This window comes from Dryobates pubescens, chromosome 18, assembly GCF_014839835.1.
Source record: "Dryobates pubescens isolate bDryPub1 chromosome 18, bDryPub1.pri, whole genome shotgun sequence".
NCBI lineage: Eukaryota > Metazoa > Chordata > Aves > Piciformes > Picidae > Dryobates > Dryobates pubescens.
The window spans coordinates 640325-655811 of record NC_071629.1 but is presented as its reverse complement, the minus strand read 5'-3'; the positions used below and the strand labels follow the sequence as shown (position 1 = coordinate 655811).

The window sequence follows — 15487 nt, the reverse complement described above, 5'->3', positions numbered from 1 at the left end:
TAAGTCAGGAGCTGCTGCTGATTTCTCTGAAGATACAGCTGGCATTGTTGTGCAGGGGTTACCATGTCTCATGGCACTGATCCTCTCTGCAGCACATTTTTGAGCTGGACTAGAGCTTGGCATGTGCGATATGTGTCTCTGCAAACAGAAAAGTAGCTAAGCTTGGCAGGAACTCTTCCCTGAGTTCCCTGGACACGTATTTGAAGTTGCAGAGGCTGCAGCTTTTGCATTGTGAGCCGCTGCTGAACATTGCCAGTGGAAAGGGAAGGGACACCTCGCGGTGTGGGGTGTGCAATTCAGTGTTTGAGATCTGTGCAAACATATGCAGCCTTGTCAGTTGTAATGGAAATGAATCAGGACAGCAGAGTTTTCCATGGATCTGAATGTATTATTGTGAAAACAGCTTTAATGACTTCCTGACAAAATTTGCACTGAAAACAGAGTTCAGCTAATTAGCTTTGTTTATATTCCTTTGACAAGGGGGCCATGGCAAGCGTTTGTAATTCCCCTTGGAGTGCAGTGTTAGGTTTTAATGTGTACACTTTGTTTCCCAGCATTTAGATGATAAAATAAGAACCAGTTTGCTGCTTTAGCCTCTGCTTTCCCTGCTGCCTGCACCCACTGTATTAAAAAGACACACAGCAGATAGAGTTTCTTGGAAAAATAGATTTATTTTTTTCTTCCCCTCTCTAGAATTTGTATTTAGTGTCTGGACATTTTACTGCTTGCTTTATTCTCTACACATTTGCCTTGCTCCTGGAGGTTAATCACCATTACATTTAACTACACCAGGTTTTGCTGCAAGATCACATCTTGCCTTCTGTACAGAGGCATAGCTGAAAAAGGAAGAAGAGTAAGAATTGCTTTTCCTTTATTGTATATTGATTTAGAAGTGGAAGACTATAATGGGAATGATAACATAACGTTATCCAAAGCAGCAGTGAAGCTTCGGTGCTGTGAGTGAGCAGACTAACAATCGCCTCTCTTCAAGAATTACCTCTGTGCTCTCTACAGGAAGAAAGAGCCTGTGTCAAGGGAGAAAAGCAACACCTAAACTTGGATGAAAGTCTTCACACCTTTTAGGGTATTTTTCTCTTAAATACATTTTTGTCCTTGTTCTGGCTCTGATAAATGTGCAGTAAGAGTAAAGAAAGTAGAAAAATATCCAGGTACTAAATGCAAGTTGTCTGGGGGGAAAAAAAAGAATAAATCTTTGGTTGTAGCCCTTTGTAGAACCTCTTAGGGCACAGAGCCAAACAAGGTCTGAGCTCCTGGGAAGTTTATCTCCTTGCTGGTATTACTCAGTCGATACCTTTAGGTATTTGGAAACATTTAGAGGTTCTCTAGTAATGTTAGCAGTAGGTTAATAGTTCATTGTTTTGTCTTAAGGGTTCCTGCTAGTGACTTACAGAAATGACCATGAAACATTCAGGGACTGGGTCAGCACCAGCCGGCTGGGCTGTGTTCAGTCCCCTCGTTTAGCTCTTGGTGCCTGTGCATGCAGGCACTCCTAGTGGCACAGTCAGAAAAAAACCATGAGCAAGGTTTCAGTTCCTGTTTGAATGTAATTTTGGTACTCATTATAATTTATTTATGATTGCATATTATCAGTATTACAGAAGCATTGAGGGGTTCTGAATAAGTGTTTAATTATATCAGGCACCATAGACATGCAAAGCAAGCAAAAGAGAGGCTATTCTCCAGCTAACTTATGATCTGATAAGATAAAGATATGGTGGGAGAAAGGAAACTGCTTTGTCATCACTTGACAGATCAAGCTCTAACACAGACTGAGCCTTTTCTCTTTCTGTCCTTCCCTCTCTCACTTACTGTCTCTCTCGTTTACTTGAGCACTTAGAACACCACCAGCTTCATACAGCAGTAGAGTTTCTTCCTGGGTGCCAAAATTGATTGGGTTACTATAAACCTAAGGCATGTTACAGAATACATGCCAGTAATGAGCAAATTTTTCAGCCCAATGGAGCTATCCATCATTTTGCCAAGTCAAGTAGTTGGTGATTGAGGGCAGTTCTCAACACCCTGCTTGTGAGAGTGCTCCTGCCTGTAGAATGAGCAATGCAGAGTGTAATAAAATCTCTATTACTATTGCCATTTTTCATAGTTCTCTGCTAAGCTTGTTGTGTGATGAATTGCAAGGAATTATGAAATACTGCACAGAAAATGCTTCTAGGACACTGGTTTATCTTCTGGCTGCATGTGGAGATGTGTCCCAAGGAAACCTGGGGTTTGGCCAGGTCCATTCTTAGTGAAATATGGTGTGTAAAACTTTCCAAGTCAGACTCTTAGTGCTGATTCTTCAGTACTAACACGGAAAAAATATCAAACAGGTGTCTATTAAAGTGTAACAAAAGTGAAGGTGTTTGGGGGTTATCCAAGACAGTAAAAGAGAGCATACAGGAGGAGTGATTGAAGGAATTGAATCTATGGGAAAAGAAGAGGAAAGTTGTTTGTGTCAGTATTTTAGAAAGATGGTCTTTAAGGTGCCTTCCAACCTCAACCCTTCTGTGACTCTCTGAACATAATTTCTAGCGGTGCTCTGGAGAGCCTTGTCTGCTCTCTCCTTGATATTTTATTCCCAACAATATCTTACTGAATATTATTCCTGGGGAAAGCAATATTTTAACTTGGTGCAGAGAACAGATTTGAATAATAGAGGACTGCATCATTACAACTGCAGATTCTTTTTTGTCTTGTTGTTGGTTGTTTTCCCTTAAAACCTGCAAGGCAATTTACTTTGCTTTCCCTTTTAACACAAACACACACTTTCTAATTATAGTAATCAGTTCACACGCAGTAATCGCATTAGCTATGGTAATTATTGTATGCATCACCTGGACCTCTGCTGGGGTTGATAGACAAAATCAATATTTCTCAAGTAGACAGGAGTGTGAGGCTGATTATATGTTCAAGTGATCAGAGATCAGATTGCATTTGATTAAGTGAATTGCCCAGAGATTTCAGTAATTAATGTGCTTTGCTGAAATCCAAAGGACTGCCCAAAGGCTTGCGCTGCCGAGCGGCCACCCGCACGGAGGGGTCTGCATCACACGCAGCAGCCACCTTCTGCCTGCAAGCGTGGAGCTGAATTCTCCCAGTCTTTCTGTTACTCATCTGTTCTTTCCTGAAAACATAAACTCACACAAATTTATTTTACCTTTCTTTAGGTACTGTCTAGTAGGTTTTTTGCCCCCACACCCCTCGAATATTAGAAGAGGAATGTGTTTGTGGCACTGCTGATTGCTCATCTAACCAGCAGAGCTGAAGTGAAAAATCACTGTCTTGCAGTCTGCTTTCTGTTTAGTGCTTCAGGGTAAAACACTTCCTGGGTAATGATTGATCACACTATGGGACGAGAGGTTCAGCATTACATGAGCAGCCTGTTCTAGTGGAGGATGTCCCTGCTGACTGCAGGGAGGTTGGACTAGAGGTCCTTTCCAAGCCAACCCATTCTGTGATTCTCTAAATACAAGGCACAGCAAGATAACTTTTAGCACTTCTATGTAAGGAAAACTTACATTTTACTGAGAACAGCCTCTCTGCATGGGGTTACAAAGCTCAGTGCACATTCTTAGGTTTGTTTTATGTAACCACCTATGTTTTTCAACAGCAACACCAAAACCCCCACAGACCATCTCCTACAGCATTCCCATAGTGGATATGATGTAATCTGTGCTAAATTGCAAGGTTGGGGAATACTTTAATTTTCGTGGATTTCTGATAGCCACAAGCCATGGGTGGACTGTAGGAAACATTTTTCTGATCTAGTGTAGCTGGTATTTGGACTCTTCAGGCTTTGCCTTTTAGCACTGCACTACCTAGATGAAGTAGGATGTTTGCCAGCTGAAACTTCCTGCATATCTGTAGCATCCTGAGTGTATGTGCCCTGGCTTTACTGGCACAGCATCCTGGGCCAGCCATGGCTGCAGACCGTTAGCAGTTCTGGGTCAGCCAGCACAGCTGAGATGAGTTGGCTGGAGGAGGAGCCCAAAGCATGAGCATCACACTCGGCTCATATATAGCCCAGGGGAGTGACAGCAAGCAAGACTGGAAGTTCTCTCCTCACTGTAGCAGAAACAGGACCAACTACAGCAGAACATTTGCTGAAGGTTTAGTTCTGCATCCTTGAAACCAAGTTTTTGTGGTCTGAGGAAGCACCTTGTGTTATGTCCATGACCAAAGAGGGTTGGATCTGTCTGTGAAGAAGAATCCCAAGACCCCAGGTAAGAATGCCAGAGTGAGGAAATAGCAGGCAGTGTCCTGTGCACCAAGCTCTGCTATTCCTGGAGAGCTTACTTACAGGAATTTGCACTTGGTTCTCTCATCAAGGCCTGGCTACATGAAAGTGCAGCTCTGCACATTGCACATCTCTCCCCAACAGCACCAACTACAGAAATGGTGCTGCCTGAGGTCCTTTTTACTTCTTGTACTCTAGGCTCAAAAAGCATGGTAGATAATGAGCTGTTGCAGGCAGGCTGAAAGAACAGCTGGAAGCAGGGAGCTGCTTCTGTCTGAGGGGCACCTGCAAGCAACAGAACCCCTCAATGCATGCAAAGGGCACCTAAACAGAGAGGTGATGTGACAGAACTCTGTAAAGCCATGGATGTAATGGGGAAAAAAGGCTTGGGAGCAACTAGTCCCTGCTTTCCTGAGTGAGAGCTGGATGGCATCAAGCTAAGGTCGTACTGGGGAAGTTCAGAGCAGTAGCAATTTCCAGTTGTAGTTACTGTGGAATGTTTCTGGCACACAGCATTGTGAATAGCATGCTTGACCCGAGGTGATGAAAACATCCCTGGAAACTTCAGCACAAAATGCCAGCTCTTGTTAGGAGAGGGCTGAGTTGGAAGTGGAGGGGAAAGAAACTAGGGCTGTGTGTCGTGGGGTCCATCCCCAACTGCTCACTGTTAGCGACACAGCAGGGAGTTTGATGAATCTTCACTGTTCTGATCAAATCAAACCAAGTGTATTTTGAAATAATTAAGAGAACTGTATTTTTGGATTGCAAAGGTTCAGAGATTGAGAGTTGAATGAGTGCTTTTGAGTGCTTTTTCACAAGTCTAGCACACGGCCACAAGAGCACTGAACCACAGCAGCTGTTGGGGATAAAACTTAGCTGGGTGTTGGTAGCATTCAGGAGCTGGAATCAGAATCACAAGGGCAGAACTTACTAAAATAGATTGGGCAGCAAAGAAAATGTTACATAAATATGTGCTTGCTTTTATTTTTGGTTTTTTTCCTGTGAAGTATCTTGCAAATGTTCCATAAAGATTTTTTGAAGGACATCCAACGTTATCTGCAATACTTGAGTAAGCTGGACAAAAATTGCATGGCAGTATATGGCAGGAGATCTTTTGTACTCTTTTTTCCCCCTCCTTTCAGTAGTCCTACCTTATGCTTAAAAAAACCCAACCAAACAAAAAAGACCTTTAAAGCCATCAGTGGAAGACTTTCTATTACCTTAACTTTTATGCAGACAGATTGTGGCAGTAGGTTACCTTTGTTTTGTGGTTACATTTAGCCCTTTTGGGGCCTGATTTATTTTATTTTATTGTTTTTAAACAGATCTCTTTGGGGGTCACCAAGGGTCTTTGAGAAGGGGGAGGGCAGGGATTGCAATATAGTACTGTTGAAGTTTGCACCGAATGAGCAGGGAGAGGTCTCCAACAGGCATGATGAAACTCAGCTGGTTTTCATGGCAGAAATACAGAACCCTTGGCTGCAGGGTGACACAGGTGTCTGGTGTGGCCTTCAGCACTGCCAGGACTGCCTCTGTAACTGATCAAAGCTGTAACTGCTCCCAAGTTGGCTGCCACTGTCCTTGCTTTTCTGTTTGTAGTTCTACTTGCAGTGGTGGTTGGAAATGGTTATAGACACAAGCAAAGAGGAAGTTTAATTTCTGTATTCTTAAGCTTAAAAAAATGTTCCAAATGTACAATTCTTACCTTTTTCCCTGTGAAAGTCACTTGCACAGACTGTGAGGCGTGTGCAGCTTTGCCAAAGGAGTGATGGCTTACACTGAACAGGAGTAAGCAGGGCAGTTGTTCCTTCCCATGCATTTTTTCACCCTGGCACGTGTATAGCTGATAACAGTTCAAGGCTGGGCTCCTTTCAGAGCTGCCAACGGAGTGTAAGTTTAACCCACATCAGTATCAAACAGATGAGTGATTCCCCTGCTCCCAGACTATGATTTTTAAACTTTGTTTGCACTGTTTACCATCTCTTAAATTGCCATAAAAGATTACAGTAAGAGCAAATCCAGTGCAAATCTCCAGTTCCTTCTCATCTTGTGTTTCTCCTTCTTTGGAAGAAAAGGAGTTCTCTGTTTACTAGAAGCAGAGGAGTTCTTTGGATTCACTTAACAAGTATTCCCTTCTGGCCTTCCCTCCTCTTCAGCCTATTAAAGCTGAAATATGAAGCTCTCTCAGAAAGCTACTTCTTATTCTCAGTTCTGTAGGAGAAATTGTCAAGAGTTGTGTTCGTTTCCCACATTTTTTGCTGTCAGTAGCGGTTTTCTGGAAGACATTTGTGAATCTCAGATATTCTTACTTTACATATTCGTGCTGCACCTGGAAACTTTCCATTAGCTTCAGCCACATCCTTCATGGATTCACTCCACTTCAAAGTACCTTTAAAGTTGGTAACAATGGTCCCTAATGCTGCGCACACGATGCTCACGGGGACTGGGAAAAGAAGTAATTGTGATCCAGAAAATCAGATCAAAGCACAGGGGTGGTGGCTCTGTGTACTTGGTAGCTATTTCTGTAACGAGTGATTAAAACACATCTCACTGACATGAGCCTCCGAGTGAACAGGGAACAGAGGAATTATGCTGATACACAGGGACTGATCAATTAGTTTGAAAGCTGAGCAGGTAAGATTCTGCAAGTGATGTTTAGGTATGAATGAGTTATCTCTGGTCTATGTATTTTGGTAGTTTCAATAGCTTTTATTAACTATGGATCCATTCTCTGGTCACCACGAAGATGTCTTACAACCTTCCCTAATTCTTAGACACCATTTATAAAGTCTCTGTGTGCTGGACTATTTCTCTTTTCATGGCAACAGAGTTTTGAGAGGACTTTATTCACTGTCCTGAGCAACGTTCCTGGACTCTGCCCTTCTTCTTGGGGGGCAACACTTGGGCATAGCCACCTTATGCTCCCAGTGGTGTCTCAGTGATACCTGTCACGAGGAAGTGTTATCTCCAGGAAATAAATGTTCAGCTAGTCAGTGGCACAGGTGTAAAAGCCAATCCTTACCAGCTGGCATTCTCATTCTTAAATGTACTTGCAGCTCTTTATGCAAAATATCAGTGAAAAGCAACAAACCAGAAATTATTTATACAGAAAATGAGGCTTCTTCTCTCATGCTTAGCTGGAGTGCCAGCCCCTCCATGAAGACAGCTTTGTCAGCAATTTAGTCTTAGCATATTTCTGTTCCTTCATCTTTTCTTTAATGGCATAGTTTTCAGCACGTGATGGTCAGTGATCAGCCCCATGCTTGCTGAAAGGGGAAATCGTGTCAGTACAGCACTTCTGCTTGCTCTTTGGTATGCACTGTGACCAAACCCTCTACGGGGATCCAGCATGGCTCAGTGCTAGAGGCTTTCATAACTTTCCTGTAACAACTTTTGTCATTAATTGCACAGAAGAAAATGGATCTGCGTTTGAAGGAAAGGACCAACTTTCATCTCTCCTCCTATGGACTGCTGTGTTCCTTACAGACCCTGCTGCAAAACAGCTGATGTATGCAGGTGGTAATGTTCAAACCCACAGCGCTTCTTGTGTTCTTGTTTCATGTTACTCCTATAAATCCTAAACCTCGAGGTCTGTTCTTTGAAGGGCCATTTAAATGCAACTGTTGTACAGCAAGCAAGGAGGAAAATACCAAGAACAAAACTAATAAATCAGGGCTTCATAGCTGATGTTGGGAGAGAAATAGGGAACCTGAGCAGCACTTGCAGGCTCTCATTCAGCTGCTGGTTTTGGCTGCGTGCTGAAGGTGGGCAGTAGTTCTTCTGCACACAAAAGAGATGGAAGGGCCAAGGCACTGTCTCTTGACCCTCTTGCAGGTACACTCTTGTAGGTGTGCTGTGTTTCCAGATTTCCCAGTTTTCTATCATTTCACATAAATGAGAAGATTTGGTTTCATGGAAGTAATGTGAAGGCTTGGTAGAAAAATAATGACCTTATCAGATCATGAAGTGCAAAGTTATTTGAACCATTCCCAACACATCAGTTTGCAGCTCTACGGAGAGTCCTTGATGGTCAGCAATAATGGCCATTATGGCCAGGACCAACAGTTGTGGTAGATCTGCCTGAGAACATTTTTTTTCCCCTTGTACTGAAGCACTCTATCTAGTGTCTCCTTCTCTGAATATGTGCTTCTGGCAGGGGCTGAGAAGTTTCTGCATGTGCATATTTAGTTGGCATCTTCTCACCTTTGCAGGAATGCAGTTTGTCTGTAATTAACACTTGCAACATGTTTCTCACATTTTAGAGCACCAAAGAGAAAAAGAAAACCTGATATACAATTAGTGAATTATCTTAGATAACCTTGTAGATATCCAGCCTACAACCTTGTAACTATTTCCTGCTGAATATGTAGATAAATATTAATGAGTATTAATAAGTCTATACCCTGAGCAGGTGGTGTAATATGTTAAGCTGCTTGAAGGAAGGGCTGGGCTGCTTAGCTTGAGTTAAAGGGCAAATTCTTTTGGTATGTCTGAGACAGTCACATGTGGCTCACTTAGAGGGAGCTGCTCTGTTACCATGAGTCACATTGCTCTGTTGGTGTCTTCTGTGCCTGGCCCTAATTCCCTTCCCCCTATTGACAGAATGATCTAATACAGAGTCACAAGGAATCTGGGGGGGGAGTGTTTTAAAGGCAGGACTGAAAACAAACCACCTGGATTGTCTGCAACCCTCCCACTTTGGGGGAGCTTTTGCAGGCAACTTTCACAAGAAGACTCTACAAGCAGAATGTTCTCAACGTAGGAGCACCTAGTTACTGATCAGTGGACACACACAACAGAGTTCAGGCACTAGGCTTAAGTGTTAATCTACTCACTGGTCCCAAACCCACACAACGCAAGCCTTTACTGGCCAGGCAGTCATCAGTTGGATGGGGGAGGGGTGCCCTGACCTCTGCTCCTAAAGTGCACTGGTGCTGAGCTACCACTTTTCACATTTAGTACTCTTTAGACCCCCTTCCCCTGTGTCCAGGCACTACAGATTTTATGCCTTTGTGGTGTTCTTATAGCTACTGGCTCAAGGGTATTACCATCTCTGCTTTCACTCTCCTTTTTGTGGCTCTAGCTTATTTTCTCACCCTTGCTTTCTAACAACTGATCAATTTTCTCACTAACTTGAGCCAAGGTCACCCAGCTACGCCACATCAAAACTAAGCCTTGGATCACAGGCAGCTGAACCCTTGGGTTGAGAGCTGCATCTTCAGGATAACTGAAGTGCAACAGGTTTAGGAAATACATTTCCTGGACAGATCAGCCTGGATTTGTGATTGGCACTTAAGTGACTATTTAAACATTTATTTTGGCTTTACAAAATAGGGATAGAATTGGCCTAATCTTGAGGGTTTCCTAAATGGAGGTATTAGTTATAGAGTTGAAGGAATGCTTCAAGTTGGAAATTCAAAATTATCTTTGCCACAGACAGATCTTTAATACCCTAAAGTAAGTCTTCTTGCATCAAACAGCATTAAAGCTTAGTAGGGGATTTCTCCTTGAAGATTTTCCAAGAGACTGGATTTTTCAGGGAGCTGTATTCCAGTACTGGAGAATTCTTCTACAGCTTAGGCTTATCACAGACTGTAACAAGCAAACATCCTGCACTTGGGTGAGTTTCAATGGGTGCACTTCAATAATTCTCTTTAAGGTCAAGTGTTAGGTCCTCTAAGATCTTTGGAGGGATTGCAATGATTTCGGTGGCTAAGGAAGAGCTTCCTTCTCGTCCTAGCCAGTGACTCTTTGGGGGTGAGATGTAAAGAATTGGGTAAAACAGTGGGGGGCTGCCTTCTCTCTGAACCTCAGGGTGTTTCACAGAGTTGACAGAGTTCATTTCCAAGGTTGCTAGAAGGTATTTCTGAGGAAGTGGGGTTTTCTCCTGTGGTTTGATGAATCCCTCCTCCTAGGATTGATGCCACTGAAGTCAGTGGCATTGCAGAAAGCCAGCAGCAATGATGGACTCAGCTTCAGGAGTGGCTTAAGTGTGTCTGTTTGTAGTCTTCTCTCCTCTGTTTCCTTTAGGATTCCAATCTTTGTGAATCAGCAGCTTAACCACGATGATTTATCCTCTATCATGTTAAACAGACACTGATTTTTGGCATTTGTTGTTATTTTTCACTGTGGTTTTTAATGATTTGGTGACTGTTAGGAGTGTTGAGTTAGTGTGGAGCTCTTGTAGAAGGCACAGGTTTCACCACTTCTGTTGGTAAAGCAGGGCTCAAAGAATGCTGCCAGCTGGCTGTGTTTGTCACATGGTGATGCATAAAGCTCACTCATAAACGTTTCCTGGCTAGTCCTGGGCCATAAATGATGGTGCAATCCTTGACCTGAAGAAAATGATGGTATAATAAGGTTCACATAAATGGCGACAGGAGAGAGATGCTATCAAATATATATAATTTTGTATGAGCATGCTCTTGCTTCTATTACAAATAGGTGGAGTAAGTGTAAATGCTAAGGCATTAGATCCTCATTTTTGCTGTGGAATTAGACTTGGCATTCTCTGCTTATCTGAAAGGAAAGTGATAGTTCTTTGTTTCCATTTGGTCTATTTTTTCCCTCCAGCATAATGAAGAATAATGATACTTTTAGATGTTGACATTTCAGAAAGCTGAGATGGTGTGTAGTAGACTACAAATGATGAAAGCTTAATGAAAGTTATTTTCCCATAATAGCTCTAAATTGGCTATTTTCACAGAGTGGAGTGGGTCCAGTGGATTGAGCTTGAACTTTTTACCCCTCTGTAATCCTGTAGTTACCAAAAGTGATGTGGAATGACTTCAGCTGTTTAGCTTTTTGAAATCCAGAGTTAAGAGAACTGACTCAAGTTGAATTTTCACATTATACCTCTGTGTAGGAATTTGTTCCTCTAAAGAGCTGAAGGATTGCTGTCTCCTGACGTACTCCCTTGCAAGTGTGAGAGTTAAAACTAGAAACTGTTTCCATACTGTTAGGAAGTGGAAAATGGGGTTTTTAAACTTGACATCCAAAGTGAGCCAAAATGTGGAATTAGTCATTTAATATGTGTAGGACTGGAAGGCTCCTCAAGCTGACTTTCCTCTAGAGAGTTAGGAAGGCTGTTCCCAAATATATAATAAAATGAAAACTTGCCTAAACTTTCTCTTAAAATCTAGTCCAAACATTTTATTTCAGCAGAGCTCCTTTTTCCAGTACTTAAAACTGGGAATGTTGGCATCCTGGTGGATGCAGATGACCGAAGGGTGCAATGGATCCTCAGAAGTGTTACAGTGAGGCAAAGGCCTAAGCTGATAAACCCAAGACATGTGAATTCATTTCTAAACTGTTGTGACTTTTCTGTCCCCAAATGCTTTATTTTTAGTTGCAAGTCTGTGTTACAGTAACAGATTTTCGGGACGCAAGCCTTTGTGAGAGAGGTTGACTTGAATTCTTGTAGTTGACTCAGGCAATAGATGGAGTTGTAACATTTTGACAGCCTTCAAGTGCCAGCATCCTGAGCAAACACATTATCAGAAACACAAATGTTGTCAAACCCAATGTGGTTCTAGCAGTTTATTAAGCATAAGCTGCTATTTATAGGTGATTGATAGAATTAATGAGGAAAACTCCTCTTTTGCAAATCTCCATTTTGCAAGCCTGAAGTTGCCAGCAAACTGTTTGTTCACCCTACCAATTTAATAAAGTATGTTGTTGAACTTCCTAAGGATATGTCCTCGTTGCTTGGCAATGGATCGTGGAACAATTCATTTAAAGTTCAATGAACACAGAACTAGACTAATTTATTCAAATCCACCGCTTACTAAATCCTTCCTGACTAATAAAAGGGACTTGAAAAGAATTAGCTAAACCTCTGGGGAGTTGTGACAAAGTAATTCTGATGACTCTGTTGTCTGTTAGTTTTCAGTGCCAGTAAGTAATGCAAATGGAGACGAATACGTTTCCCATTGTTTTGTGGATTGTCAGAAGGGGATTTACTTTTAAACAGTCGATTGTCTCAATGTCTTCCTCCTTTCAAGATAAGCAACACAAAGATAACACACCTGCATTTTTATTAGCCATCCGAGTGTTTCACTGGAAGGGGTGAGGTTTGTCTCCATCACCAGTAAACCGGGTGAAGCCCCTGAGGCTGAACTGGGGTAGTTTTCTAGTGGGCAATGAGCAGTCGAGGTGCTTGCATTTGAGAGGTCCCCACCATGAAGAGCTGCGAAGTACCTGCTCTGGCCCAGCTTTGCTGGCGAGGCTCTTTGCGGGTGGGTAGCTGCTGCTGCTTTCAGCTCCACACAGATCCACAAATGGAACATGACACATGCTGGAAATGTCAAGCTCACCTGCAGTCACTGGGTATTACCCTGGAACTCCATGAGCTCTCGATCAGAGCCATAAAGCTGCTTTTGTAATGCATTAGGAGCTGAAAGAAGGACACTTGAGATTCTGAGGGCTGTGTTGTTACAACATTATCCTCACTACCTGTAAATCATCTTGAGATCAAGGCGGCGGAGCCCTGTGTCCTCTGGGGGAAAACAGAGCAGCCTTGGGAGCCTACAGACTTAGTGTAAACCAGGATATAACTGCTGAAAAGAGAAATGCATTTCCCTGTGTCCCCGGAGAGGTTATACAGAGTTGACTGGAGTTCAGATAAATGTTCTGTGGGATCTGCAGGTGTGTGCAGCTCCAAGACAGTTCAGCTTATTTTTTCCTACCTACCCTGTGCTTTGAAGGGATCTCAGACGTGAGTAAGGTGCAGGCTGCAGCTGAGAGGACATGGCTGGACAGTGTCTGACGGTGTCTAGCTGCCAGCTGTCTCACAAGCAGCCTCTGATTCAGGCAGGTCCAGGCACATCCGTCTCTCCTCTGTTCTGCCCTTCCTGACCAGTTGTCTTCATCCCGCGATAAGATGCCCGAGGAAGACACGCAAACATTGGTGTTGTGACTTAAGATTTAAGGACAGAACCAAGACAGGGCTCAGCACACGAGAGAGGAAGGAAACACTCCTGAGACTTTCCACAGACTAAATATGAAAATAACTACAGAGAATATGACACAGTTATGAAACCCAAGTCTTGCCTCTTTCTAAGCAGACTTGGACAACCTTTATGAATACCCATGATCCATGTTATGGATTGCCATGAAAAGTAAGGGGAATGAATTAAAGGAATGAAAGCACAAGGGAAAAAGTGGATTTCAGAGTTTGTACAGGAGGAAGCCCAACGTGAAAGGGCCTCTGGTGACCTCACAGCCACCAGCTTCCTAAGGGAGAGAACAAAAATCATCTCATTTTTGAAGATTTTAGAAAATCCAATGCAAAGGTTAATCCACGTTGTCTGAAGGAAGGCTGGGCATGTGTGCATGCTTGTGTGCATAAGGGGGCTGAGATAGATCTGAAATAGTCTGCAGAAGACTTTTCCATGTTTCTCTATTAGACCTCCCCTTTTGGCTCTTCCCAGCCTTGCTTCCAATGCCACAGGATGCTTTCCATTTTTGTTTCCTCTGCTATGTTGTTAGAGCTGACTCTAGAACTAGAGTGTGTTTAGTTCTGAGTTGATTAAGCTCCCATGAGTGAAGCCTCACAGGCTGCAGAATTCACTCAGCCCAATTACATGCCTGCCCATAAGAACCCCAGCACAACAGGTTGCATCTGCTTGTCTCCCAGTAATGAGTATCTCCAGAGAGAACATGAGAATGCAGCGGGAAACACTGACCACCACTCCTTCAGAAGGGTTCTATACATTCTAAATACTTTGCCTTGTTTAATTACATAGGTCGACTCTAAATTATTATTCATCATTTAAGTCAGTTTGAATTCACCTAAGTGGAAAAAACACAAACCTCTGAGAAAAGCTAAATGGATTTAGAGTTTGCATTGCAGTTCTTATTTTTTTGTTGTCCAACCTTAAAATCCAGAGGAAGGAGCAATGTTTGGGGAAAAAGCACTAAAGCAATCTATTAATGATCTGCTCATCTTTGGATGCTTTTTGCAGATTGGGTGTGTGCTTGCCATGATGACAGACTCAAAGCTCTGAAAGCTTTTGGTGCCTGCAAGGGATGCAGCAGGGGTGCCTGAGCTAGCAATGAAAAGCTGGGAGCAGCAGTGACCAGGGCAGTGCCTTATCCTGGTTACCAGGGCTGAGAAGAGACATTGAGAACATCAATGGATTCAGCAGTAGCCTGAAGTGCCTCTGAAAACGGAGGTGCACTGAGGGTTTTGTGTGCTGCACCACTGATGGATGAATGGGTGTGCAGATGCCACAGTCACTAATGATGAAGCAGGTACAAAGAAATGCAGCCCTCTAAATAAGATGGTTTTAGCAGCCCCTAGTGCTTAGTAGCACCTTGGTAGGAATCTGTTTGCAAAGCTCTTAAAAATTCACACAAATACTTTGTGTGAAAAAGGAGGGGGGGAAAAAGGCAAGAAGAGAGATAGCAAGGCACTTAATTACAGAGGGGGCTTGATTTATGTGGTGTGGTTTAATGTCTTTGGGATGTTTTTAAGAGCGTAGTAAACTACAGAATTCTTTCATTTGCATTCACAGAGCTGCTAATCCTTCACTTGAGTCCCTTCACTTCTATCCCTTTGGCTCATTCACTAGCACAGTGTAATTACAGAGTGAAAACTCCCTAAAAAGGAATAAAAACTCAGAGAATGGCTCAAGTGGGACAGCACCTCAGAGGTCATCTACTCCAACCTCCCCACCATGGACAGGGACACCTCTTAACCAGACTTGGTTGCTCAAGGTCTGGCCTTGAACACCCCAAGGAAGGAGGAGACAGCCACAGCCTCCCTGGGCAACCTGTTCCAGAGTCTCACCACCCTCATCCTGAAGACCTTTTTCCTAAGATCCAGTCTAAACAGGAAAAGCCGAAAAAGCCTCCTTGCATTCCCTTTTGAAGTTTTAAAATTGGTGTAATAGGAAAATTGAACAGCATCTTGGAAAAGAATTCCTGAGAGGACTGGGAGTAGCCTGGCACATCTTGGTGTGTTGGGAGGAGGGACCAGCAGCGGAGGCTGAGGTGGTTGCTGTGTCACAATTGCATCATGTTTCAGCTCATGCCCATTGTTTGAGCTGGCGAGTTACAGGGCTTTGTAGTTTCTCCTGACATTGTGAGAGCAGGGGAATCATTTTCTGTATGCTTGGCTGCTGCTTTCTGCTTGAGGGCAAATGATGCTGTGAACGGGAGTCTGAGGGGAATGGTCAGGCAGCAGTGGTCTCTCCTCGGCATGGTCAGGCAGCAGTGCTCGGCATGTGT

At 43.2% G+C, this 15487-nt stretch overlaps 1 protein-coding gene across 2 annotated transcripts in view; it reads left to right on the top strand.

Moving 5' to 3' along the window:
• Positions 1-15487, top strand: part of PCDH11X (protocadherin 11 X-linked) — a 419667-nt gene that overhangs the window by 111617 nt on the left and 292563 nt on the right. The gene's annotated exons all lie outside the window — the stretch shown is intronic.